The sequence below is a fragment of the Grampus griseus genome (genome assembly GCF_964374135.1).
Source record: "Grampus griseus genome assembly, chromosome: 13".
In the NCBI taxonomy this organism is placed as follows: domain Eukaryota; kingdom Metazoa; phylum Chordata; class Mammalia; order Artiodactyla; family Delphinidae; genus Grampus; species Grampus griseus.
In genome coordinates, this window is record NC_139007.1 from 12,838,972 (window position 1) to 12,865,041 (window position 26,070).

General features: G+C 41.3%; 1 protein-coding gene across 2 annotated transcripts in view; it reads left to right on the forward strand.

Annotated features, from left to right (window-relative positions):
* The window catches only part of MEI4 (meiotic double-stranded break formation protein 4), a gene marked incomplete at its 3' end in the record, with an annotated part of 202,322 nt that overhangs the window by 13,778 nt on the left and 162,474 nt on the right, over nt 1-26,070 (forward strand). The window lies entirely within an intron of this gene.

The following is a 26,070-nucleotide window of genomic DNA, read 5'->3' on the forward strand; positions in this document are numbered from 1 at the left end:
CTTATTAATTTTCTGTTTGGATGATCTGTCCATTGGTGTAAGTGAGGTGTTAAAGTCCTCAACTATTATTGTGTTACTGTCGATTTCTTCTTTTATAGCTTTTGTATTTTATAGCTTTTATAGCTTGTGTATTGAGGTGCCCGTATGTTGGGTGCATATATATTTATAATTGTTGTTTCTTCTTCTTGGAGTGATCCCTTGATCATTATGTAGTGTCCGTCCGTGTCTCTTGTAACATTCTTTATTTTAAAGTCTATTTTATCTGTTATGAGTATTGCTACTCCAGCTTTCTTTTGATTTCCATTTGCATGGAATATCTTTTTCCATCCCCTCACTTTCAGTCTGTATGTATCCCTAGGTCTGAAATGGGTCTCTTGTAGACAGCATATATATGAGTCTTGTTATTGTATCCATTCAGCAAGGCTGTGTCTTTTGGTTGGAGCATTTAATCCATTCACATTTAAGGTAATTATCGATATGTATGTTCCTGTTACCATTTTCTTAATTGTTTGGGGTTTGTTTTTGTAGGTCCTTTTCTTCTCTTGTGTTTCCCACTTAGAGAAGTTCCTTTAGCATTTGTTGTAGAGTTGGTTTGGTGGTGCTGAATTCTTTTAGCTTTTGCTTGTCTGTAAAGCGTTTGATTTCTCCAGTGAATCTGAATGAGATCCTTGCTGGGTAGGGTAATCTTTGTTTTAGGTTCTTCCCTTTCATCACTTTAAATGTGTCATGCCACTCCCTTCTGGCTTGTAGAGTTTCTGCTGAGAAATCAGCTGTTAACCTTATGGGAGTTCCCTTGTATGTTATTTGTTGTTTTTCTCTTGCTGCTTTCAGTAATTTTTCTTTGTCTTTAATTTTTGCCAATTTGATTACTATGTGTCTCGGCGTATTTCTCCTTGGGTTTGTCCTGTCTGGGAGTCTCTGCGCTTCCTGGACTTGGGTGGTTATTTCCTTTCCCATGTTAGGGAAGTTTTCAACTATAATCTCTTCAAATATTTTCTCGGGTCCTTTCTCTCTCTCTTCACCTTATGGGACCCGTATAATGCGAATGTTGTTGCATTTAATGTTGTCCCAGAGGTCTCTTAGGCTGTCTTCATTTCTTTTCATTCTTTTTTCTTTATTCTGTTCCACAGCAGTGAATTCCACCGTTCTGTCTTCCAGGTCACTTATCCGTTCTTCTGCCTCAGTTATACTGCTATTGATCCCTTCTAGTGTATTTTTCATTTCAGTTATTGTATTTTTCATCTCTGTTTGTTCTTTAATTTTTCTAGGTCTTTGTTAAACATTTCTTGCATCTTCTCAATCTTTGCCTCCATTCTTTTTCCGAGGTCCTGGATCATCTTCACTAACATTATTCTGAATTCTTTTTCTGGAAGGTTGCTTATCTCCACTTCATTTGGTTGTTTTTTGGGGATTTTAACTTGTTCCTTCATCTAGTACATAGCTGTCTGCCTTTTCGTCTTGTCTGTCTTTCTGTGAATGTGGTTTTTGTTCCACAGGCTGCAGGACTGTAGCTCTTCTTACTTCTGCTGTCTGCCTTCTGGTGGATGAGGCTATCTAAGAGGCTTGTGCAGGTTTCCTGATGGGAGGGACTGGTGGTGGGTAGAGCTGACTGTTTCTTTGGTGGGCAGAGCTCAGTAAAACTTTAATCTGCTTGTCTGTGATGGGTGGGGCTGGGTTCCCTCCCTGTTGGTTGTTTGGCCTGAGGCGACCCAACACTGGAGCCTACCCGGGCTCTTTGGTGGGGCCAGTGGTGGACTCTGGGAGGGCTCACACCAAGGAGTACTTCTCAGATCTTCTGCTGCCAGTGTCCTTATCCTCATGGTGAGACACAGCCATGCCTCACCTCTGCAGGAGACCCTCCCACACTAGCAGGTAGGTCTGGTTCAGTCTTCTGTGGGGTCACTGCTCCTTCCCCTGTGTCCCTATGTGCACACTACTTTGTGTGTGCCCTCTAAGAGTGGAGTCTCCATTTCCCCCAGTCCTGTTGTAGTTCTGCAATCAAATCCTGCTAGCCTTCAGAGTCTGATTCTCTAGGAATTCCTCCTCCCATTGCCAGACCCCCAGGTTGGGGAGCCTGACGTGGGGCTCAGAACCTTCACTCCAGTGGGTGAACTTCTGTGGTATAAGTGTTCTCCAGTTTGTGAGTCACCCACCCTGCAGTTACGGGATTTGATTTTACTGTGATTCCACCCCTCCTACCGTCTCATTGTGGCTTCTCCTTTGGCTTTGGATGTGGGGTGTCTTTTTTGGTGAGTTCCAGTGTCTTCCTTTTGATGATTGTTCAGCAGTTAGTTGTGATTCTGGTGCTCTGGCAAGAGGGACTAATTTGTCCATTCTTTATCTAAAATAATATTTTTGTTAGAATGACCTTATTCTTCAACCCAGGTCATACAGATAAGATGGCATTTTGCATATTTAATATCTAATTTTGTTGATCAATATGCCTTTAATGACGCTGCAGTTATTTCTATCTGTGTATTTTATGAAGTGTTTATCCTGATCTGATTCGTTTTTCCCCTGTGAACCACAGAGCGTCTCTTCATATCTGTAATTTCCAAGCAGGAGTTGGTCCAAAGTAGGCCAAGTCCATGCTGGTGGCTGTTCTGTGTGGTCACGCAGCTCTCTCATGTCTGATGGTGTGAGGGAGACAGAGGAGGTGGCCTGGAGGGCTCTGGGCCTCAGTGAGCTGTACTTTTCCAGGCCTTCCAAAGCTTCTCTTTAAAGAAGCGCTGAGTCCGTGCACAGGCATCTGTGACGGTGAACACAGTGATGACAAACTTAGCTGCTCACTTCCCTTATAGACAGCAAATGCCACGTGCACCTAGGCGTTTTGTACCCACAGGTCTGTAAAAAAGAAAAGTACGTTTAATCAGATGTGCAATGTACAGTTTTAAAATTTGTTTTTATTTTTAAGTGACTTTCTGAAAGGCTTTTCCTCTTCAGAGCTGGTAGACATCAGGCCAGAGTTCCCGGTAGTGACTTAAATCCTGCCCCTGCATTCAAATCCCCAGGGAGCTGTGAAAATATCTTGATGCCTGGGTTGCACCGCAGACGGATGAGGTCAGAATCTCTAGGGGTTGGACTGAGGTATCCTTATTCTTTCACTATCCCTATGTTATTCTAAAGTGCAGCCAAGATTGAGAAACACTGCTTTAAGGCCAACTTTTATTTTCTGTGTTCAACCCAAATGCCCTTATTTCCAGTTTTCATTACTAATCCCATGTAATTTTAATGCCCCTGTTTTCTTGGCATATTCTCTGTGGAATGCTGCAGTTATTGACTAGAAAGAGTAGAACACACTGATATTGGCCCTTTGCGGGAGTTACCTGGTGATAGACTTAATCCACACTAATTTACTGTAATTATGAGATATTTGGGAGCATGGGTTATACTGGCGGAGGGGATGGTGGGTGCGTAGGCAGCTGGGGAAGGGCTGTCCAGTTGCCTCTGTGTGTGTTTGGATGTGCTGGTGACCTGACTAGGATTGGAGTTGGGCCCTTGGTGGGGTTGGCAAGCTCTTTGGTGTGGATGGTGAGCAACTATGGTGAGCAACTATGGTGTGGATGGTGAGCAACTAAATGAAATGGCATTTTTTTTCAATCTCCTCTTCCTTTATTCTGTAAGGGCAGAGAGTAGTAGTAGTAGTAGACAGCTTCTTCTAGCTCCAAAAGCAATGTCACAGGCATATCATTTTTAAATTAGGGAATACTTGTACTTCTGCTCTTTCTCCAGTATTATTTGTTCACTTTAGTATACGGCTTATTGAACAATCTGGTATGCTTTTAAAATGCTCTTCTTAGGTTATTGCTGTAATTACTGTACTGTTCAGGGTCCTTGAATGAGCAGTAATACTCTGCAGTTCATGATGAGTTAAGATACCTCTTAGGAAAGAATCAGATATTGTTCCTCCCTTTGACTAACATTTGGAGATGAAATCTTAGCAATACTGTGGTATATTACTGAGAAACCCTATACCAGTTGGTGCAGAGATGTTTTCTATTGTATGATTCATAAATAACTATTTAATTAATAGAGTACTTAATATATATATGCACACAACTACATAATGCTTTAATTAAAATTACACTAAAAACGTTGTGACAGCATGGTCTTAATTCATATATTCTGCTTTTAATGCTGTGGACAATTTTACCAAGAATTCTCAGCTACGAAAATTAATTAATTAGGATGTTATCTTCCAGATAGTTCTGAAGTAAATGCTTCCCCCCCCCCCAACTAGTTAAAATCTTCAATATTTACTGGCAGGTAGTAGACACTGACTTTTTGTGGCTTGAATATCATGGATTTATGTTTACCAGAAGGCATCTTGTAAGCAAATGGAAATGATGTGATTTTAACATCCATTCTGACATGTTTGAATGAGGAAAAGGGCAATGCCTAGAGCACCATGCTTAGTGGAAAACACCTGAATACACTAATGAGTGGTCATCATGCAAGTCTAGTACCAGTAGGTGCTCAGTGATTAATTTAAGAATGAACATACATAAATGAATGAAAAAAGAACCAGCACAGGAAGAGGAGGTATTATTGATGGGGGAAGGTTGCTGAGGACAAATTCTGGAGGTGGAGAGCTTACTGGAAAGAGCATGGATTTGGGAATTAGAGGAATCTGGGTTGAGTCTCAGTTCTACCGACATTGGTTAAGTTCCTTTAGACAACTCGCTTTCCTTCTGTGAGTCTCACTTTCCTCCTCTGTAAAATGAGGAGGGGGATAGTGATGGGCAGTGGTGAGGTTTAATGGGGAGCACTTGGCCCCAAGCTTCTTGACACGTAGACAGAAAACAAATACTAGTTTTCTTCCTCAGCTTGATGGTCTGATGGGAATTGTCATTGATTCCTTAACAGCAGAAGAACTTAAGTTTCTTGTTTTTTGTGTTTTTTTTTTTTTGACTTGAGACTTTTATTGTTTAATTCTGTCTTGCAAAGACCTGAATCTAGCTTTTTAGCAGGTTATTCCGGGGGGAAAGGAAAGAACAAAGGTTTAAGTGTGTGTGTAAGTTTTCTTTTTTCCAGTAGTAAAATTGAATGATTGGCATCATTGCCATGTTTTCAGTTTGGTCCAGTAGCAGAAGTGGAAGCTCCTTGATGTGCTGCAGGCCTGGAAGTCTGATTCTGTTAGGAGTAAGTAAACTCTTTAGAACATTCTGTAGGAATTTAGCTGTTACCCTGTCTCATTATTTTGGGAGTTATATTAATGGAACTGGATTTTCATTCTCTGCCCTGTCTCTGTATTGTTATTAAAAATTCTAATCTCGTTTCTATTCTTTGTTCTCATTTCTCAATCATATAATTTTCAGTGTACCCCTTCCACAAGGAGCCCTGTGAGTTCTGTCTTTTCTGAAATCATTATTTCTCCTTGAACGTTGTAGGAGCACCCTGGAGGTCATCTACCACCCATTTTACCTCTGCAGTTTTTCCTAACGCACAGTTAAGATCAGTTTTTAAGCAGTGACAGTGTTCCATTGTGTAGGAATAGATGTAATTCAGGTCCTTTCCTGTCGTGAACCCAGAATTTTTTCTCAGCTCCACATGCTCGTCTCTACGTGCCTGTTCCTTCCCTCTGCTTCAGCTCTACCTTCACACAGCCCTTGCCCATGCACCTGCCTCTGTGCCCTTCCTCCATGCTCCTTCCTTCTGCAAAAGACTCCCTGGGGAAAGCTCTGTGATCCCTTGACACTCATACCACATGAGGTCTTTCTGGCTTCTCCCTGGTCAGAACTGACTCCTTCAGGTTCCTGTAGCATCACATGGACCTCAGTTTGACAGTGATGCATTTTTGCCTGTGGTAGAGCTTGTTCTTGGCCTGCCTTTTTCTCACTCCCTGATGGTAGGAGGCCTTGCCTTCTTTACCCTTTGAGTCCTCTCACCCCTTATTCTAGTGCCTTTACATTGTGGCACCCAACACATATCTGATGAATTAAATTGAATACAGTATAAGCTCTGTGACATCCTCTGATCTGGCAAGACAGGGTATACTTAGTTTGGTTTATTTTCTCCCTGAAAAATGTGTGTTCATTTCTTTTTTTTAATGGCAAGAGATTATGCTGCACTTTTGGTCAAGTTTATTTAATTTCCTAGACCACTGATTTTTACAATGAGTGATGGATGGATGAACTGTAATACTAAAGCTGTGCTGTACTGCTTTATAACTCAGCCTTTCAAGTTATGGAAACCAGAACTCCTGAGAGTGGACTTTATTTTCAGGAAGATCACAATAGTAAAGAGCAGTGGAAATGAGTTCTGCTTGGTTAGCAATAAGGTGTCTGCAGAAAACTGACTTTGAGCTTTCCTTTTTACCGAAGAATAAATTTTAATCAATTGACAGTGTAATAATTGACTATTTGAGCTCTCTCTGGTTATGCCTCTTTTATAAGAATTAAGACTATTTTTACCTTGTCTCCGTATACTAGGGAACAGACTCTACAGAATTAAGTATGTGACTTTTGGCCATATCCATATGTTATTACAGAGTTGTCATTTGGGACTTTACTGGCAGATAGACTGTACTTAAGAAAAGAATGTTAGCTCTGAAAATGCGTGTGTCTCCAGACAGTGGCATGTGAATGACTCTTGGTCCTTGTAACAAGCCTATAATTAGCTCACATACTTAAGGCATATGATGAGCTATTATGTCATCCCTCAAATGTTTTATTCCACAGTGAAATGAAATTCAAAATTGGCCAATTACAGTGTTTTTCTATTTCTGGATTGTCTGTCAGTCTAGGGCTGTTATTCATATTTTCAGATAGTCTTGTGAGTTTTTAAAGAAAAGGATAATTTATGTGATTCCATGATGAAATAATCTTTTCACCTCTGAGCTTTCCTAACCCTTTTCTTGTAATGCTGTTATAATATCCATTTAGCAGGGACCTCTGACTACCCACCTTGTGCCTGGCACTGTGTTGAGTGCTTCGGATATGTAGTATAAGACTGATGTTTGGAGTTTACAGTCACAAAGAGAAGACAGTTAATGTGTAATAACAGGTCCTGTGGAGCCCATTTCAGGGGAATCTGATCTGATCTAAGCATCAGAGAAGGCATTTAAATTAAAATCTGGAGATTGAATAGTAGTCAGGATAGGTGGGTTTATAAGGGGTAGCAGAATGTTCTAGATAAAAACAAAACAAAACACAGAGGTGTGGAGGTAAATATAGTTAGAGGAGTGGTTTCCAAACTTGGGTGCACATTAGAATCACCTGAAGAGTTTGAAAAAGGTCACTGCTTAGATCCCATTCTGAGAGACACTGTTGGATACTTGGAAAACCATTATTGAGGTATTTTGAGCAGGTGGGTGACACAGTATGATTGTGGGAGAAGATCACTGGGCTTCAGCCTGAGACAGATTGCAGAGGGCTGAGGCTGGGTGGGCACAGACCCACTGAGAGGCACTGCAGTGAACTGGGCAACAGAGGAGAACAGCTTGGCGTCAGCTGGGATGAAGAACAATGGTGAGAGTAAAAGTGGGTGTCTTAGACTTTTCAGGCTGTTATAACAAAAATACCACAGACTGGGTGGTTCATAAACAGTGGGCGTTGATTTCTCACACTTCTGGAGGCTCAGAAGTCCCAAATTAAGGCACCAGCAGATTTAGTGTCTGGTGTGGGCTTGCTGCCTGGTTTATAGGCAGCACCTTCTCGCTGTGTCCTCACATGGTGGAAGGGCTGAGGGACCTCTCTGGGGCCTCTCTGTAAGGGCACTGATCCCACTCATGAGGGCTACACCCACATGACCTAATCACCTCCCAAAGATCCCACTTCCTAAACCAGCACACTGAGGCTTAGGATTTCAACCTATGAATTTTGGAGGAGACGTGAACATTCAAACCACAGCAGTTGGCAAAGAGAAAAGAGAAAAGAGGCTAATTAGTTTTGAGAAAATCTGAAGTTAATATCACATAAACCAAATGAAGAGAGTAATTTGAGAATGAGGAAATGTATGAGGTGAGAGGTCAAGCAAGGTGGAAACTGTTGACTGTCCATTTATGCAAGTGACCAGGAGGTCCTTTGTTCAGTAGCATCTTTGCCTAGAGAAGTAGAATATATATGAAAAACCCATCCACATGCAGTAGGCAGTGAGTTTCGTGAACAATAATAGAAAAGTAACTGGTATAATGTGATTAGGAAACACTTAAGGGAAGAGAGAGCATGTGAGTGAGCCTTGAAGGACACGTAGAACTTCAGTAAATGGGAATACACAGCCCAGGAAGAAAAGAACATCCCGTGGTGTGGATGTGGTGTGTCCAGGACCAGAATATATGATGGCTTTTATGAAGTTCCGGCTTTATTTTCCATAATGAGGAGACATTAAAAGTTATGCACTCGGACTGGAGTTAGTCCAGCAGCAAGGTATTGATTGCAGGAGAGGGGGAGAAACTATACTGAGGGCAGGAAAGCCTGATAGGAGAAGACGGTAGTGTTCTAAGCACAAAATGAGAAGAGCATGGCCTAGGATGCTGGAACAGGGAATGAAAAGGGGCAAAGTTGACGCATTTTGAAACAAACAAAAATAATACAGCTTATCAAATAACTGGCTGTAGGGAGAGAAGAAAAAGAGAGTGCTCAGAGTTGGATTCAACGTTTTGAAATTTGGTGGTTTGAAGAAAGAACTTTTTATTTAACAGTGATAACAGTGATACATGTATATGCTGTTTATTGATTTAGTTGATTATGAGGTCAAAAATATTTCACATTTTGACAGGGAAAGGAAACATGTATTTAATGAACCAACATATAAAAATGTCTTTTTGGTACCAGCAAGATCCATTGTCAGAGTCCTGGTGGAGTGACGTCTCCATGTGAAAGGGAGAGAGGATGTCTCAGATGTGAGTGCTGATTTCTGAGCCCTGCAGGGTCAGTGAGGGTCTTGGATCAGAGTCCCCCCACCTGGGTCAACAGAATTTATGGGGACTCTCAGAACCTGGGGGACGATAAGTACATACATCAAGGCTCTGAAAGGCACTAGTAGGAGGACTGGTGTGTTTTATGGCTCGTATTATAATCATCTGCCCTAGGGAGAAACGTTATCTTTAGTCATCAGAACTGAAGATTAAAGGGGATTTTACGAATGTTTTGTGTATCCTAGGACTATGAGATTATTTCCTTGGAGAAGCCTGAGTTATTTGAAGATACATGTTTAGCAGTTACCTGGGGAAAGACTGAACTGTTACTTATTCTGAAGTAAATAAGAAGGGGGCATTGGAAGGTAGTATTGCCCATTATGGGCATAAATAAAATTATATTTTAAGTGATCCTAGAAAAATTGCCTGAATTTTGTGGGGTTTTTCTTCCTTCTATTTCATCAAAAGCAGTTTCCTTAGTATCTGAGATTGTCAGCAAGGTTTTAGGGAAAAGAAATGATTATCTTCTTGCCCAATAAGTTTTTGATTGCTTCTTAATGAAGTCTAGATTTCACAGACTGGTTTTGATATGTCAGATGGAAACTAACAAATACAATAAAATCTTGAAACCAGAACCAATAGCCTCTCTGAGGCAGGCTTTCAGAGATATCCTAGTCAGAGGAAGGCCTTATCTCCATAGATGCAGCTCGGACATGGAGCATCCCTGTAGCAGTTTCCTGGCTGAGGCCTCTGTCTGATCTGAACAGGTGCACGTCAGTTAGACAGAAATGTGCTTGGCTCTATATTAGGCAGATCAACGGCCACATCCAGGCAAAGCCTGCAATTGCAGACTCAGAAGTCATTCAGCACCTAATAAGATGGAAGTAATTTAGAGAGTGGGATTGAAGGTGACAACATTGGAAGATGAATTAAAATAAGAGACTTTTTGCTGTGCTTGTTCAGGTGTGATACAGTAAATGTAAAAATTCGGGTACATGTTTAGGGGTTGGAGGACTACAGGTAACTGAAAGTTGGTTAAAAAAACACATTAAAAAAATCTTTATTGGAGTATAACTGCTTTACAATGGTTAGTTTCTGCTGTATAACAAAGTGAATCACCTATACATATACATATATCCCCGTATCTCCTCCCTCTCGCGTCTCCCTCCCACCCTCCCTATCCCACCCCTCTAGGTGGTCACAAAGCACCGAGCTGATCTCCCTGTGCTATGTGGCTGCTTCCCACTAGCTGTCTATTTTACATTTGGTAGTGTATATATATCCATGCCACTCTCTCACCTCTCACTTCGTCCCAGCTTAACCTTCCCCCTCCTCGTGTCCTCAAGTCTATTCTCTATGTCTGCGTCTTTATTACTGTCCTGCCCCTAGGTGCTTCAGAACCTTTTTTTTTTTTTAGATTCCATATATATGTTAGAATACGGTATTTGTTTTTCTCTTTCTGACTTACTTCACTCTGTATGACAGTCTCTAGGTCCACCCATCTCACTACAAATAACTCACTTTCGTTCCTTTTTATGGCTGAGTAATATTCCATTGTATATATGTGCCACATCTTCTTTAAACATTCATCTGTTTATGGACGCTTAAGTTGCTTCCATGTCCTGGCTATTGTAAATAGAGCTGCAATGAACATTGTCCTGGCTATTGTAAATAGAGCTGCAATGAACATTGTGGTACATGACTCTTTTTGAATTATGGTTTTCTCAGGGTATATGCCCAGTAGTAGGATTGCTGGGTCGTATGGTAGTTCTATTTTTAGTTTTTTGAGGAACCTCCATACTGTTCTCCATAGTGGCTGTATCAATTTACATTCCCACCAAGCGTGCAAGAGGGTACCCTTTTCTCCACATCCTCTCCAGCATTTGTTGTTTGTAGATTTTCTGATAATGCCCATTCTAACTGGCGTGAGGTGATACCTCATTGTAGTTTTGCTTTGCATTTCTCTAGTAATTAGTGATGTTGAGCAACTTTTCACGTGCTTCTTGTCCATCTGTATGTCTTCTTTGGAGAGATGTCTATTTAGGTCTTCTGACCATTTTTGGATTGGGTTGTTTGTTTTTTTAATATTGAGCTGCATAAGCTGTTTATATATTTTGGAGATTAATCCTTTATCCCTTGATTCATTTGCAAATATTTTCTGAGGGTTGTCTTTTCATCTTGTTTGTAGTTCCCTTTGCTGTGCAAAAGCTTTTAAGCTTCATTAGGTCCCATTTGTTTATTTTTGTTTTTATTTCCATTACTCTAGGAGGTGGGTCAAAAAGAATCTTGCTGTGATTTATGTCATAGAGTGTTCTGCCTATGTTTTCCTCTAAGAGTTTTATGGTGTCTGTTCTTACACTGAGGTCTTTAATCCACTTTGAGTTTATTTTTGTGTATGGTGTTAGGGAGTGTTCTAATTTCATTCTTTTACATGTAGCTGTCCAGTTTTCCCAGCACCACTTATTGAAGAGGCTGTCTTTTCTCCATTGTGTATTCTTGCCTCCTTTATCAAAGATAAGGTGACCATATGTGTGTGGATTTATCTTTGAGCTTTCTATCATGTTCCATTGATCTATATTTCTGTTTCTGTTCCAGACCATACTGTCTTGATTACTGTAGCTTTGTAGTATAGTCTGAAGTCCAGGAGCCTGATTCCTCCAGCTCCGTTTTTCTTTCTCTTGATTGCTTTGGCTATTCGGGGTCTTTTGTGTTTCCATACAAATTGTGAAATCTTTTGTTCTAGTTCTGTGAAAAATGCCATTGGTGGTTTGATAGGGATTGCATTGAATCTGTAGATTGCTTTGGGTAGTATAGTCATTTTCACAATGTTGATTCTTCCAATTGCAAGAACATATCTCTCCATCTGCTAGTATCGTCTTTAATTTCTTTCATCAGTGTCTTATAGTTTTCTGCATACAGGTCTTTTGTCTCCTTAGGTAGGTTTATTCCTAGGTATTTTATTCTTTTTGTTGCAGTGGTAAATGGTATTTGTTCCTTATTTTCTCTTTCAGATTTTTCATCATTAGTGTATAGAAATGCAAGCGATTTCTGTGTATTAATTTTGTATCCTGCTACTTTCCAAATTCATCAATTAGCTCTAGTAGTTTTCTGGTAGCATCTTTAGGATTCTCTATGTATAGTATCATGTCATCTGCAAACAGGGACAGCTTTATTTCTTCTTTACCTATTCGGAATCCCTTAATTTCTTTTTCTTTGATTGCTGTGGCTAAAACTTCCAAAACTATGTTGAGTAATAGTGATGAGAGTGCACAACCTTGTCTTGTTCCTGATCTTAGCAGAAATGATTTTGGTTTTTCACCATTGAGAGCAATGTTGGCTGTGAGTTTGTCATATATGGCATTTATTATGTTGAGGTAAGTTACCTCTATGCCTACTTTCTGGAGGGTTTTTATCATAAATGGGTGTTGAATTTTGTTGAAAGCTTTTTCTGCATCTATTGAGATGATCATATGATTTTTCTCCTTCAATTTGTTAATATGGTTTATCACATTGATTGATTTGCGTATATTGAAGAATCCTTGCATTCCTGGGATAAACCCCACTTGATCATGGTGTATGATCCTTTTAATGTGCTGTTGGATTCTCTTTGCTAGTATTTTGTTGCAGATTTTTGCATCTATGTTCATCAGTGATATTGACCTGTAGTTTTCTTTTTTTGTGGCATCTTTTTCTGGTTTTGGTATCAGGGTGATGGTGGCCTCATAGAATGAGTGTGGGAGTGTTCCTCCCTCTGCTATATTTTGGCAGACTTTGAGAAGGATAGGTGTTAGCTCTTCTCTAAATGTTTGATAGAATTTGCCTGTGAAGCCATCTGGTCCTGGGAAGGAAGATTTTTAATCGCAGTTTCAATTTCAGTGCTTGTGATTGGTCTGTTTATATTTTCTTTTTCTTCCTGGTTCAGTCTCAGAAGGTTCTGCTTTTCTAAGAATTTGTCCATTTCTTCCAGGTTGTCCATTTTATTTTCATATAGTTGCTTGTAGTAATCGCTCATGATCCTTTGTGTTTCTGCAGGGTCAGTTGCTACTACTCTTTTTTCATTTTTAATTCTGTTGATTTGAGTCTTTTCCCTCTTTTTGTTGATGAGTCTGGCTAATGGTTTATCAATTTTGTTTATCTTCTCAAAGAACCAGGTTTTAGTTTTACTGATCTTTGCTATCGTTCCCTTCATTTCTTTTTTATTTATTTCTGCTGTGATCTTTATGGTTTCTTTCCTTCTGCTAACTTTGGGGGGGGTTTTGTTCTTTTTTCTCTAACTGCTTTAGGTGTAATGTTAGGTTGTGTATTTGAGATGTTTCTTGTTTCTTGAGGTAGGATTGTATTGCTATAAACTTCCCTCTTAGAACTGCTTTTGCTGCATCCCATAGGTTTTGGGTTTTCATGTTTTCGTTATTTGTTTCTAGGTATTTTTTTAGTTTTCCTTTGATTTCTTCAGTGATCTCTTGGTTATTTAGTAGTGTATGTTTTAGCCTCCATGTTTTTGTATTTTTTACAGATTTTTTCCTGTAATTGATATCTAGTCTCAGAGCGTTGTGGTTGGAAAAGATACTTGATACAATTTCATTTTTCTTAAATTTACTGAGGCTTGATTTGTGACCCAAGATATGACCTAACCTGGAGATGTTCCATGAGCACTTGGGAAGAAAGTGTAATATGCTGAAAAACACATATCTTTTTGAATACAGTACAGAGGATCTTCTAAAATAGCAAGAAATATCAACTTGTACATACTAAAGATGATATTTGCTCAGTACAGTGCTTGATTTTCAAGGCTGGAAAAGGAGAAGAGGTTTACTTGGTGCCATTATGAGTTTATGGTATGATTAGAGAGGCAAGAGCTCTTGAGATAGTCACTTGTAAAGGTACTACATGTGATGTATATAAATTTGTTTTAAGTTATATTTATTCATGTTTATTCACTCGTTGATTAATTCAGTAATTTCTTTATTCCACAGAAACTTAATTTCTGAAGTGGTGATGAAAACAACAGAAGAAATAGAATTTATATTCCTATGGGGGGGGGACAGACAATAGCAAGTAAACCTATAAGCAAGAAAATTTCCGAGAGTGTTAAAAGCTGTGGAGATGCTAAACCAGGTTGAAGTGATGTAGTGTCTGGGGATGGGGCAGGGCTACCGACTTAGACTGTTGTCAGTGAGACCTCGTGAGAAGGAGAGGAGATGGAGCTGACTCCTGAAGGAGCAGGGTCATCCAAGTGGCCCCGAGGCAGGAAGTAGCATGTGTGCTCAGTTAGCAGAAAGTGGATGGCATGGCTGGGGAGCAGAGTGAGGAATAGAGGCGGGGGAGGAGGCCTGAGGCACGGCAGGAGCACAGGTTATGTCGGGCTTGTTCCAGTGGGTGGGACTTTAAGGAGAGTGGAATCCTTTGGTAGGTATTGAGCAGGAGTTTGAAGCTTCTTGCCCTGGCTGCTGTATGGAGAACATAAATGGGAGGAGAGGCAGGGCTGCTGGGTAGAATCCAAGGCTGCAGTCCATAAGGCAGGTGCCACTGTCTTAGGATAAGGCAGGAAGCAGACAGCTAGGCTATATGAGGCTCTCCAATTACAAGAGAGAAAATTCTGTGGTAAAGGTGACCCTGAAAAGGGAGTGGCATCCCAGCTGAACTCTGAAAGGTTCAGCATGAATTAAACATGAACGTGTAGAGAGGAAGGAGAAAGGCTTTTCTAGGAGGTTGGAAGGCAGGGGTGGAGATGGCATGAAGGGGGCACAGCCCACTCCCCTGCTCTCCTAAGAAAGCAGAACAAACATGCATTGATGTAAGGTCATGTTCCTGACACTGGAATCACTTGGGGAGTTTTAAAAAATATTAATATCTGGTCCCCAGCCCTGGAGATTCTGATGTCCTTGGCATGGGGTGTGGTCTAGTATGCACGTCACTGTAATGTGCAGCAAGGTTGAAAACGACTGCTGTAGGATCGTCAGTGTAGCTTCTGAGACACAGGCAGGAGGCTTTGAGCCTAGCAAAAAATGAACGAAGCGGGCTGAGTGCATGATTTGGGAGCAGAGCACAGCAGTGCTTTTGAAGTTTTCTCAATTATGGGACTCCTCTGAGATGTTCATGTAAAACCCAGGCTCCTAGAGTCCTCCCATGGAAACTCTGATTACCGTACCTAGGAAGGCCTATGTTTAGTGTGTTCCCTTTATGGTTGTGGAAACATTGAACTGGGTGAAAGATCTCAGTGCTTTTGTTTTCTGATAAAGAGAGTGAAGAGGACACATCTGGTGGAAATGAATGTCAGTTTCAGTTGTCTAGCAGGAAGGCTAGGGGACCAAGCCAGCTTCAAGGTGCCATCTCAGCAGTGTACTCTGTGAGCAGGGGGAGCCCTGAGGCCAAGAGCTGAAGTCAAAGCAGTGCTTTCAGCGGTTTGGTGGAAGACAAATTCAGGCAGATTCTCTTGGAAGAGGCTTGGTCAAGGAGAGATTGAAGGTGTGTGGGATCTCAGCAGGAAAGGTAACGGGTGAGATGGTAGAGAGCGATGTGGTTTGGCATCCACAGTATTAGGAGGCCAGTGAATGTGGTATATTGCTGACTTCAGTCATTTTATTATTTTTGCCAGTTCCCCGTGGTGTTCATAACACCCACACACTGATGAGTGGAAGTTATGCCAGTGGAGTCATCAGTTCACTTGATAGTGAGTTGTCTTTTCATAGTTTTCATGTTATTCTATGGGGCTGTGATACTGGCATCAGTAGAAGTATCCACCATCTCTCAGCCTCACACTTCCCATTTGTTAGGAATTAGGACTCTGCATTTTTCCTGTACTGCACGTCTCTGACCCCTAAATGATTGCATCCAAAGAGAAGGCACTTCTTCTTATCAGCTCCTAATTTTATCCCAGTAATTCTTTTCTTTAGAGAAATTCTCTTGTACATTTAATCAGCCCCTTTTTATTCACTAGCTGTCAGTTACAAACGAAGTGAGGATGCCAGAGAGGGATAAGGTCTGAGCCCTGCTGAGTCTATTGGGAACAAAATCGTATCACGTATTGTACCCGGGGAGACTCTGTGGTCCAGAGATTGATACTGATGTTCAGAGGAGAGAGAAAGTGATTCTTTTGGCTTAGAGAACTAGGTCTCTTAAATGTCTTTTTGGAGGAAGTTGCTGACCTTGAAGGATGGGTAGGATTTAGAAAGCTATGGATACTGGAGTATTTCAGGCAAGAAGGAACAGTGTAAATTAGGGACACAAGAATCTACTACTGGCAAATGGTTTAATTTGACTAGGGCATGTGGGGCATGAAGAGGTATTCTGGAAAATAAGATGAAAAACCAGGTTGGAGCCTATTAAGAAGAGGTGTGACAGCCAGTGGGAAACGTACTTTATTCTATAGGCAGTAAGGGGCCCTTGGAGATTTTCCAGCAGGAGAATAGAAGAGAAACCAACATTTATTGGGTGTGTGCTTTGCACGTGCCAAGAAGTATTCTTTCCGAAAGTGATTCCTCTAGGTGACCTGAGGGATAATATTATTCAGGCAGTGTAATTGGGCTACGTGTTTAGAATTGTTTGGGGAGGGAAGAGATCGGAGATGGGAACATCATTGTCATAGCCCACGTCTGACATGTAATTATTTTGGCATAGAAATAAAGAGGTGATATAAAAAGATTTTTATTTACTGAGTAATATTTATTGAGCTCTTACTCAGTATTCCAGGCTCTGGGCTATGGCAGTAAACCAGGCAGTCCAAGACTCTCATAGAGCCCACATTCTTGTGGGTGAGACAGATTTTACCAGCAGGAAATGATCAGGCAGTAACAAGGAGATTCAGAGAATGAAAACAGGGAGATGAGACAGAGGCTGATCTGGTGACGTCTTTAGACTGAGTGGTCTGGTGACGTCTTTAGACTGAGTGGTCAGGGAAGGCCTCCCTGAAGAAGTGACTTTAAACAGACACTTGAATGATAAGGAGGAACCAGCCTTGAGAAAATTAGGAATGGGTTGTGGGGAGAGCAACCGAGGCAGAGCGAATGTTTAGCATAAAGGCCCTAAAAGGGGAACCAATTTAGTGATTCTGAGGAGCAGAAGGGTGAGGCAGGGTCATGTTATTTGTCAGTGGAGTGTAAAGGGGGGGGGGTCTAGGAAGAAGTCAGAGTTGACTCTTGGGGTTCAAACATTGGAGACTGGAAAGTCGTAGCACCATTGTTTGGAAGCTGGACCAAGTGTAGGTGAAGGTGATGATTTGTTTTGGACATTTGTGGTTTAATGTTGAGAGGTCAGGTCACATCAAGATACCTAGGGGCTTGAGCTTGGGAGGGGAGTAGGATTGGAGATAGAGATTTGGGAATCATCTGCCCAAAGGAATTCTTTGAGGCTGTAGGAAAGGTGGGGATGTCTAGGAAGTTAGAACAGAGGGGGAAGCCAAAGGCACAGCCATGAGGATGGTTTACTTTGGGAACTAGAGGATGACTTGGGAGAAAGAGTATCGGGATAACCAGGAAAGTCCAGAGTTTGAGCATCGAAGGCAGGAGGAATCATACTGTCATATGGTCCTGAACCAGCCAGGCACACAAATACACTGTTTTGTTTTGTGACTCTCATGCAGCGAAGACAGTCCAGCTAAGACAGTTATTTCATTAGTTTATAATTTCATGCATTTGATATTACTGCCTGTCTTGGTGTATTCAAATTTAGAATTGTAATGCAGGCTTCGAGAGAGGGATTAAACAAAACTGCAGCCTTTTCTTGGTCAGAATTTCTTAAACATGCTTTGTCATATGCTAAAATATACCCTTCCAGAGGCAGAAATCAAACAGTTCCTTTAAACTGAAAATTGTCTATTAGAAGATGAATTCATTTTAAAATAGCTTTTCCAAATTGGCCACCAGGTAGTGTAAACATTACTTTTAAGTTGTTCAATGTACAAGTGAGTGATTATTATTAAATTTAGAGATTGGTTCAAAATGGCAGAGTAGAAGGATGTGCGCTCACTCCCTCTTGCAAGACCACTGACATCACAACTAACTGCTGAACAATCATCAACAGGAAGACACTGGAACACCAGAAAAGATACCCCACATCCAAAGACAAAGGAGAAGCTGCAGTGAGGCGGTAGGAGGGGTGCAATCACAATAAAATCAAATCTGATAACCGCTGGGTGGGCAACGCACAGACTGGAGAACACTTATACCACAGAAGTCCACCCACTGGAGTGAAGGTTCTGAGCCCCATGTCAGGCTTCCCAACCTGGGGGCCCAGCAATGGGAGGAGGAAATCCCAGAGAATCAGACTTTGAAGGCTAGGGGGATTTGATTGCAGGACGTCGACAGGACTGGGGGAAACAGGGACTCCACTCTTGGAGGGCACACACAAAGTAGTGTGTACATCGGGACCCAGAGGAAGGAGCAGTAACCCCATAGGAGACTGAACCAGACCTACCTGCTAGTGTTGGAGGGTCTCCTGCAGAGGTGGGGGGCTGCTGTGGCTCACCATGGGGACAAGAACACTGGCAGCAGAAGTTCTGGGAAGTACTCCTTGGCGTGAGCCCTCCTGGAGTCCGCCACTAGCCCCACCAAAGAGCCTGTAGGCTCCAGTGCAGGGTTGCCTCAGGCCAGACAACCAACAGGGAGGGAACTCAGCCCCACCCATCAGCAGACAAGCGGATTGAAGTTTTACTGAGATCTGCCCACCAGAGCAACACCCAGCTCTACCCACCACCAGTCCCTCCCATCAGGAAACTTGCACAAGCCTCTTAGATAGCCTCATCCACCAGAAGGCAGATAGCAGAAGCAAGAAGAGCTACAGTCCTGCAGCCTGTTGAATGAAAATCACATTCACAGAAAGACCAGATGAAAAGGCAGAGGACTATGTACCAGATGAAGGAACAAGATAAAACCCCAGAAAAACGACTAAATGAAGTGGAGGTAGGCAACCTTCCAGAAAAAGAATTCAGGGTAATGAAAGTGAAGATGATCCAGGACCTCAGAAAAAGAATGGAGGCAAAGATCTAGAAGATGCAAGAAATGTTTAACAAAGACCTAGAGGAATTAAAGAACAAACAGATGAACAATACAATAACTGAAATGAAAAATACACTAGAAGGAATCAATAGCAGAATAACTGAGACAGAGGAACAAATAAGTGACTTGGAAGACAGAATGGTGGAAATCACTGCTGCAAAGTAGAATAAAGAAAAAAGAATGAAATGAAGACAGCTTAAGAGACCTCTGGGACAACATTAAATTTACCAACATTTGCATTTTAGGGGTCCCAGAAGGAGAAGAAAGAGAGAAAGGAACTGAGAAAATATTTGAAGAGCTTATAGTCGAAAACTTCCTAACATGGGAAAGGAAATAGCCACCCAAGGCCAGGAAGCGCACAGAGCCCCAGGCAGGATAAACCCAAGGACAAACACGCCAAGACACATAGTAATCAAATTGACAAAAATTAAAGACAAAGAAAAATTATCAAAAGCAACAAGGGAAAAATGACAAATGATATACAGTGGAACTCCCATAACGATAACAGCTGATTTCTCAGCAGAAACTCTACAAGCCAGGAGTGGCACGATATATTTAAAGTGATGAAAGGGAATAACCTACAACCAAGATTACTCTACCCAGAAAGGATCTCATTCAGATTCGACAGAAATCAAAAGCTTTACAGACAAGCAAAAGCTAAGAGAATTCAGCACCACCAAACTATCTCTACAACAAATGCTAAGGGAACTTCTCTAAGTGGGAAACAAAAGGGAAGAAAAGGACCTGAAACAAACCCCAAACATTTAAGAAAATGGTAATAGGAGCATACATATCGATAATTAGCTTAAATGTGAGTGGATTATATGCTCCAACCAAAAGACATAGGCTCACTAAATGGATACAAAAACAAGACCTGTATGTGTGCTGTCTACAAGAGACCCACTTCAGACGTAGGGATACATACAGACTGAATGTGAGGGGATGGAAAAAGATATTCCATGCAAATTCAAATCAAAAGAAAGCTGGAGTAGCAATACTCGTATCAGATAAAGTAGACTTTAAAATAAAGAATGTTATAAGAGACAAGGAAAGACACTACATGATGATCAAGGGATCAATCCAAAAAGAAGATATAACAATTATAAATATATATGCATCCAGTATAGGAGCACTTCCATACATAAGGCAACTGCTAACAGCTATAAAAGAGGAAATGGCCAGTAATACAATAATAGTAGGGGACTTTAACACCACACTTACACCAATGGACAGATCATCCAGACAGAAAATTAATAAGGAAACACAAGCTTTACATGGCACGATAGACCAGATAGATTTAATTGATATTTATAGGACACTCCATCCAAAAACAGCAGGTTACACTTTCCTCTCAAGTGCACATGGAACATTCTCCAGCATAGAGCACATCTTGGGTCACATATCAAGCCTCGGTAAATTGAAGAAAATTGAGAGAGAAGTCCTCCTGCCTGACTGCTTCTGAGCTGGGATGTCTGTATTTTCCTGCCTTTGGACTCAATGTGAACTGAAACCTTGGCTCTTCTTGGGTCTGGAACCTGCTGAATTTCAGACGGGAACTCACACCTCAGCTCTCCTGGGGCTCCAGCTTGCTGAATGCAGATCTAGGAATTTCTCAGTTTCCATAATCATGTGAGCCAATTCCTCATAATAAATTTACTTCTTTGTCTCTCTTTCTACCCTATTGGTTCTGTTTCTCTGGAGGGTCCTGACTGACACACGTGCAGAAGGTAGAACCAACATAATGTGGCATTGCAGTGTGTGTGTAGGATAGGAAAAAGAGCGGGGTGAGGCTGGTTCCTCTCCCCAGGCCTGGTGACTGGAGGCATGGTCCTGCTGTCAGCTGACATAGATGGCACATAGGAGAAACATAAGTTGTGTTGTGTGTGTGTGCAGAGTGTGAAGATGACTTGTTCAGTTTTATAAACATAGAGTTCATGGGGTTTGCAAGGTGTAAAGATGCATTTTAAACAGCTGGTTCTTTTATAAATGAAGTAGGAACTGTGGAAATGGATGAGAAAAGGCATGGAAGTTGATGTGGGTGTGAATGTTTTGTTGGGTCAGCAGAATATTTATTTACTGCTCAAGGGTGAGCATTTCTAGGGCAGCATGTGTGGCAGGAGGGCACTGGCTCTGTTTTGTTAAGTATGCTTGCGATCCACTCTGAAATGGTAAGTGGATTAAAGTGGAAGTTAACAACTGCAAGAAAATGGGAGAGTTAAGGGTCCAGTAAAGTGGAATAGAAGGTCTGTGGGATCCAGTGTATGGGAGAGACTATAGAATATTTTAGGCAGAATCTGTAGTTTTAATTGCTATCTTATTTCACGTACTTTTGTATATGGTTTCACACTTCAGCATAATTTAGATTCTTGACATCTATAATCATTTAACAATAATAGATAATATTTGCATTTCATATGTACTGGACTGTGCTTGATCAGTTTGTGTGTGTGTGTAGTTTATTATCTCTTTTAAATCTAATAACACATGTGTTAATTAGATCATATCCAGTGACTTGGAGGGAAATTACAGTCCTCAGTCCCTTCAGCCCAATAACAAGTTAAGAAAGAAGCATCATTTGACTTCTGCTTTACCTTAATCCCTCCTGGAACAACAGGAATTACAAAAAGTTGCAGGAGCATGGCTTCATTTTCTCTCTTCTCCTTTGTTAGCCATGCTTTGTGATTTATGTTGAGAAAAGTCATCCAAGCAAATGAGTGAAATCTGATTGTGGTTATGTAAGATTCATTTAAAGAGACAGGGATCCTTTTCTGTTTCCATGCTCTGTGTTACCCAAATAAGGGTGGATATTTAAAAATCTTGTTTTATGAATAAATATTTCATTTATGACTATTGCAAGATTATAACCTGTTAATATATTCAGTATCACTGAAAATGTTTAATCCTCTCTAGGAAAGCTTTTTCCCCGTTTGTCTTTTCCATTTTATAAGAATATATACAATAGGAACATTTGCCCACTATTATTTACTTTATTTAGTAGGCAGTGAGGGGTTTTCACCCTGAAAGTGTTGGTTTCCAGTGCTAATGCTGTTTGCATTTCTACACAGTTTCATCACTGAGGACAAATAGAAGAGGAAGTTAATTGGTTATTGGTTACCAGAAGTAGTAGATCCTATAAAAAGTAAATTATTGGCTTTTTGTTAGCAAGTACTCTGAGACATTATCAGTTATTATTGGAATAACCATATTCTTTCTGTCTTTCTATCCGTTCTGTTTGATTTCTCTTATCTGTGTATGTAATTATCGCAGTTTGGTGTAAAATCGCGGTGCACCGTGAATATTGAGGGATGAGAGGAGGTCTGTCTCAGCCAGCAGCAGGTTGTCGCCCTAAGCATTTCCCCTGATAAGGTGTCTTTTACAGATGATAACATTACTCAGTGAGGGGACCACAAAGATGACAAGAGACAGGACTTCTGCCATTCAGGAGCCCAGCAAGAAGTGGATAACATATAGAAATTGATGGGGGCTTCCCTGGTGGCACAGTGGTTAAGAATCCGCCTGCCAGTGCAGGAGACATGGGTTCGAGCCCTGGTCCAGGAAGATCCCACATGCCATGGAGCAACTAAGCCTATGCGCCACAACTACTGAGCCTGCGCTCTAGAGCCTGTGAGCCACAACTACTGAGCCCGCGCGCCACAAGTACTGAAGCCCGTGTGCCCAGAGCCCATGCTCCACAACAACAGAAGCCACCGCAATGAGAAGCCCGCGCACCGCAACGAAGAGTAGTCCCTGCTCACCACAACTAGAGAAAGCCCGTGTGCAGCAATGAAGGAAGACCCAATGCAGCCAAAAATAAGTAAATAAATTTATTTAAAAAAAAAAGAAATTGATGAATGCCATAGTGGACATGTACAGAAGCTGGTATGGAAACACACAGGCCTCTTTGCCGTGGTTGGAAGGCCTTGAAACAGAAGGCTTGGTTTTCCTTGCTCACTGTGTGGCTTTTCTCAGGCCTCTTCATCAAGTTGAGCCTGTGTTTTATGTCCTTATTGGTAAATTAGGGATAACAGCACACTTTCCAGGGTTCCTCTGAACAATTGAATTATTCCCTGGAGCTACTTTGTAAAGTGAAATGTGAATATAGATTCTTTTCTTCGATTTGGTAGCATGACTTTAGTAATTGTCATCCTCAGCATATGGCCTTATCACTCTTCTCTGAGGACACAGGAACAAACCAGAGAGGAAGAATGGTACTCGGTTTTGTGTATTCCTATCACCAGAGCCCATGCGTCTAGAACTACTCCCTTCAAATTTGCACCTGTGAGCAACTGGAGATGAGATGGCATGATCATTACTTGCCCAAAGGCACGCCAGTGAGGAGTGAGTGAGAAGCAGAAACAAGAAAGCAGCTTTGCTTCCCAACTTAGTTGTTGGGAGAATTCATTTTATGAGTCTTCCCTGAAATCATCACCTGTGAAGTTCAGCTTACTTTGCTGGAAAATTGAGTAGGTTAATAAAATATTTAAACTTATGTTCACTTTCTTAGTGGAGAACCTTTTTGAATTTTGTGAAAGAAATATGTAATCTACCTGAATAATTACCGTAGTACCCCCGGTTTTACTTGTGTGAAGTGTGAGATGGATGTCTTGAGAAGTGATTTCTAATGTTTTTCCTTTGCTCCTACGAAAAAGGAAATGTCTGTTGGCTTCAAATGAACATGTTGTCTGCCTGCTTTAATATAGAAACAGCCACGTGTCGTTAAACATGTTGCTGACGGTTCACTGCTCTGGGCACCACCACATTTGGGGATTGGCTGCATCACCTCCCTAACTTGGAGTACAGATACTGTAGTGATGAATCCCAAGCACACACTTGCATATTTGTAGTGGTCATAGTAGACACTTGTTAAATGAATGCATGCTAAATTAAAGCTTAATCCTCTGCTTCTGCCTCATCAGCTTCTCATTTTACTGAAGGAAAAAAGAGCAGTAAATTAGGTAGATTTCCAGTTTATGCTGGGGCAGGGAGAGGGTGCTGCTTTTGCCATTGTTATTATGTCCTGTTCAACTAGTGTCCCCCATTTCCAAAATAAAAAAAAAATTTTAAAAGACTTGGATGAGATCTCCTTTCACTTCCTATGTGCCAGGGGTATTTTTACATCCCTGTACATTCTCATCCTATTTCCTTCAGCCTGGGGGTGGGGGTGTGTGGGGAAACTCCTTCCTCATCAGTAAGTGCAACCCATCCACTGGTCCTTGACTCAGTCTCCTTCCGCCTGCTCCCGCGTCCCGCCCCACCTATTTTCTCTCCTGCCTCCAGCTTTTGCTTCTCCAGCTTTTTTCTTCATAATCTATAGTTGCTCATGTTTCTCACAGTGTGTCTGGCCATGTTTGCTGCAGTTACTCTCTGTGTTAAGCTGTCCCGACCCAGGTCCTCAGAAGCCTTCGCCACTCTTCACTGTCTTTGTGACTTTCCCCGTCACCCTTCAGTCCGCTCACTGTGGCTTCTGCCCACCGCCCCGACTGACCGAAGCTGCTTTGGACTTGATTGCTGGTGATTTTCTAGCTGGTAATTCCGACGTGTTTTTTTAGCTCTGCATTTTATTGGACTTCCCTCCTGCATGTAATTCTCCTTGAAACTATTCCCTAGCCTTTCATGACACTGTTGTTTTTATTCTGCTTGTACCTCTTTAATTGTTTCTTCTCTGTCTCCCTGGTGATTGTCTTTTCTCTACTCAGCCCTCAGATTGATGCTTCTCAGGGTTCCTCTTGGAGCCTCTGCTCTGGCCACTGCGCATCCCGTCCCCGAGTGATCATTACCATTTTCATCCTTCCACATCCCACCTGCACACTGATGGCTCCTAAAATGTAGCTTCAGTCTAGACCTTTTCCCCATCCTTTGGCTCATGTGGCCAGTTTCCAGGTGAATATCTTCACCTAGATTTCCTCTGGTTGCTTCCAAGTTTACATGGCCAAGACTAGCTTCTCTTTGTTTCTCCTAAGCCATTTTTCTGTTTGTATTTTTACTGATCATTTGGTAGCACCGTCGTCCACCCAGTCACCTAATTCAGAATCACGGGATGCATTTATTCCTACTCTACTCTAATGCCTGTCAGTCAGTCAGCTGGCTTCCCTTTGTGTTTCCTTTCCAGTCTTCCACTGTAACTGCTTGTTTCATTTCTCTCATCACTTGATATCAGGACTGATAGGAGTGACTCTGAGCTGATCTTTCAGTGTCTCATTGGGTCCTTCTCCAGTGTCTCCTTCACAAAGCCCATAGAGTGATCTGTGAAATGAAAATGCGACCATTTCACTTTCCTACATTATACTGTTTATTGTCCTATTCCTGCTTCCACTGCTGACATCAGTATTTCTCAGATGTGGTTGCATAGATGTATGCATGTGCTGTAGAACATTCAGTGAAAATTTTGTGTGTACGTCTTACTGATAATCATTTTACAAACAACAGCCTTTTTGTGTTTACGATGGCATCTCTGTCACAGAATGACCTAAAGTTACTAAGTTAAGCCTGAACTGCAGTATATGTCTCAGCTGATGTCAGAAAATTCTGATGGTTATATATATAGTTTCAAGGATCTATGACATACACACACACACACACACACACACACACACACACACACACAGATATAGACAGATATACTTAATAATTATAAATAAGTACACATACATATATACATTGTTTATATAGTTATTTTTATATATTAGGTATATGTGTGGGTATATAGATAATTTTTCCAACTTACACTCACTCTACACTCTACATATAAATTCTGAGGTCCTTAATATCTCTTTTAAGATCTTTTGTGACCGGCCTCTACGTATTTCTCCAACTTAATATCTTGCCTTATATTTTCTATAAAAAGAACATGAAACTACTGGTGGGTCCTTATATATACAGTGCTTTTCTTTTCCTTCTTAAGTTGTGCTTTTGTGCATACCCTTTGGTAGATGGAATTCTCTTCTCTTCTTCCATTCCCCCAACTTTTTAACTTGGAATTCTTGCTTATGTGTTATAAATTAGTTCTACCATCACTTCTTCCAGGAGGCACTGGTCTAACTGGGGTGGGCTGTTCAGTGTTCCTCCTATTTTCATAGTGCCCTGAGCGTATCTCTATCTTACATACACCTGTTGTTTTGCAGATACCTGTTGGAATCTATACCAGACAGTGACCTCCTTCAGGTTTCGTGGTCTCTCCTCTGTACCTTTCAAGCATGGCCTTGACTGGGAGATAGTGACTTG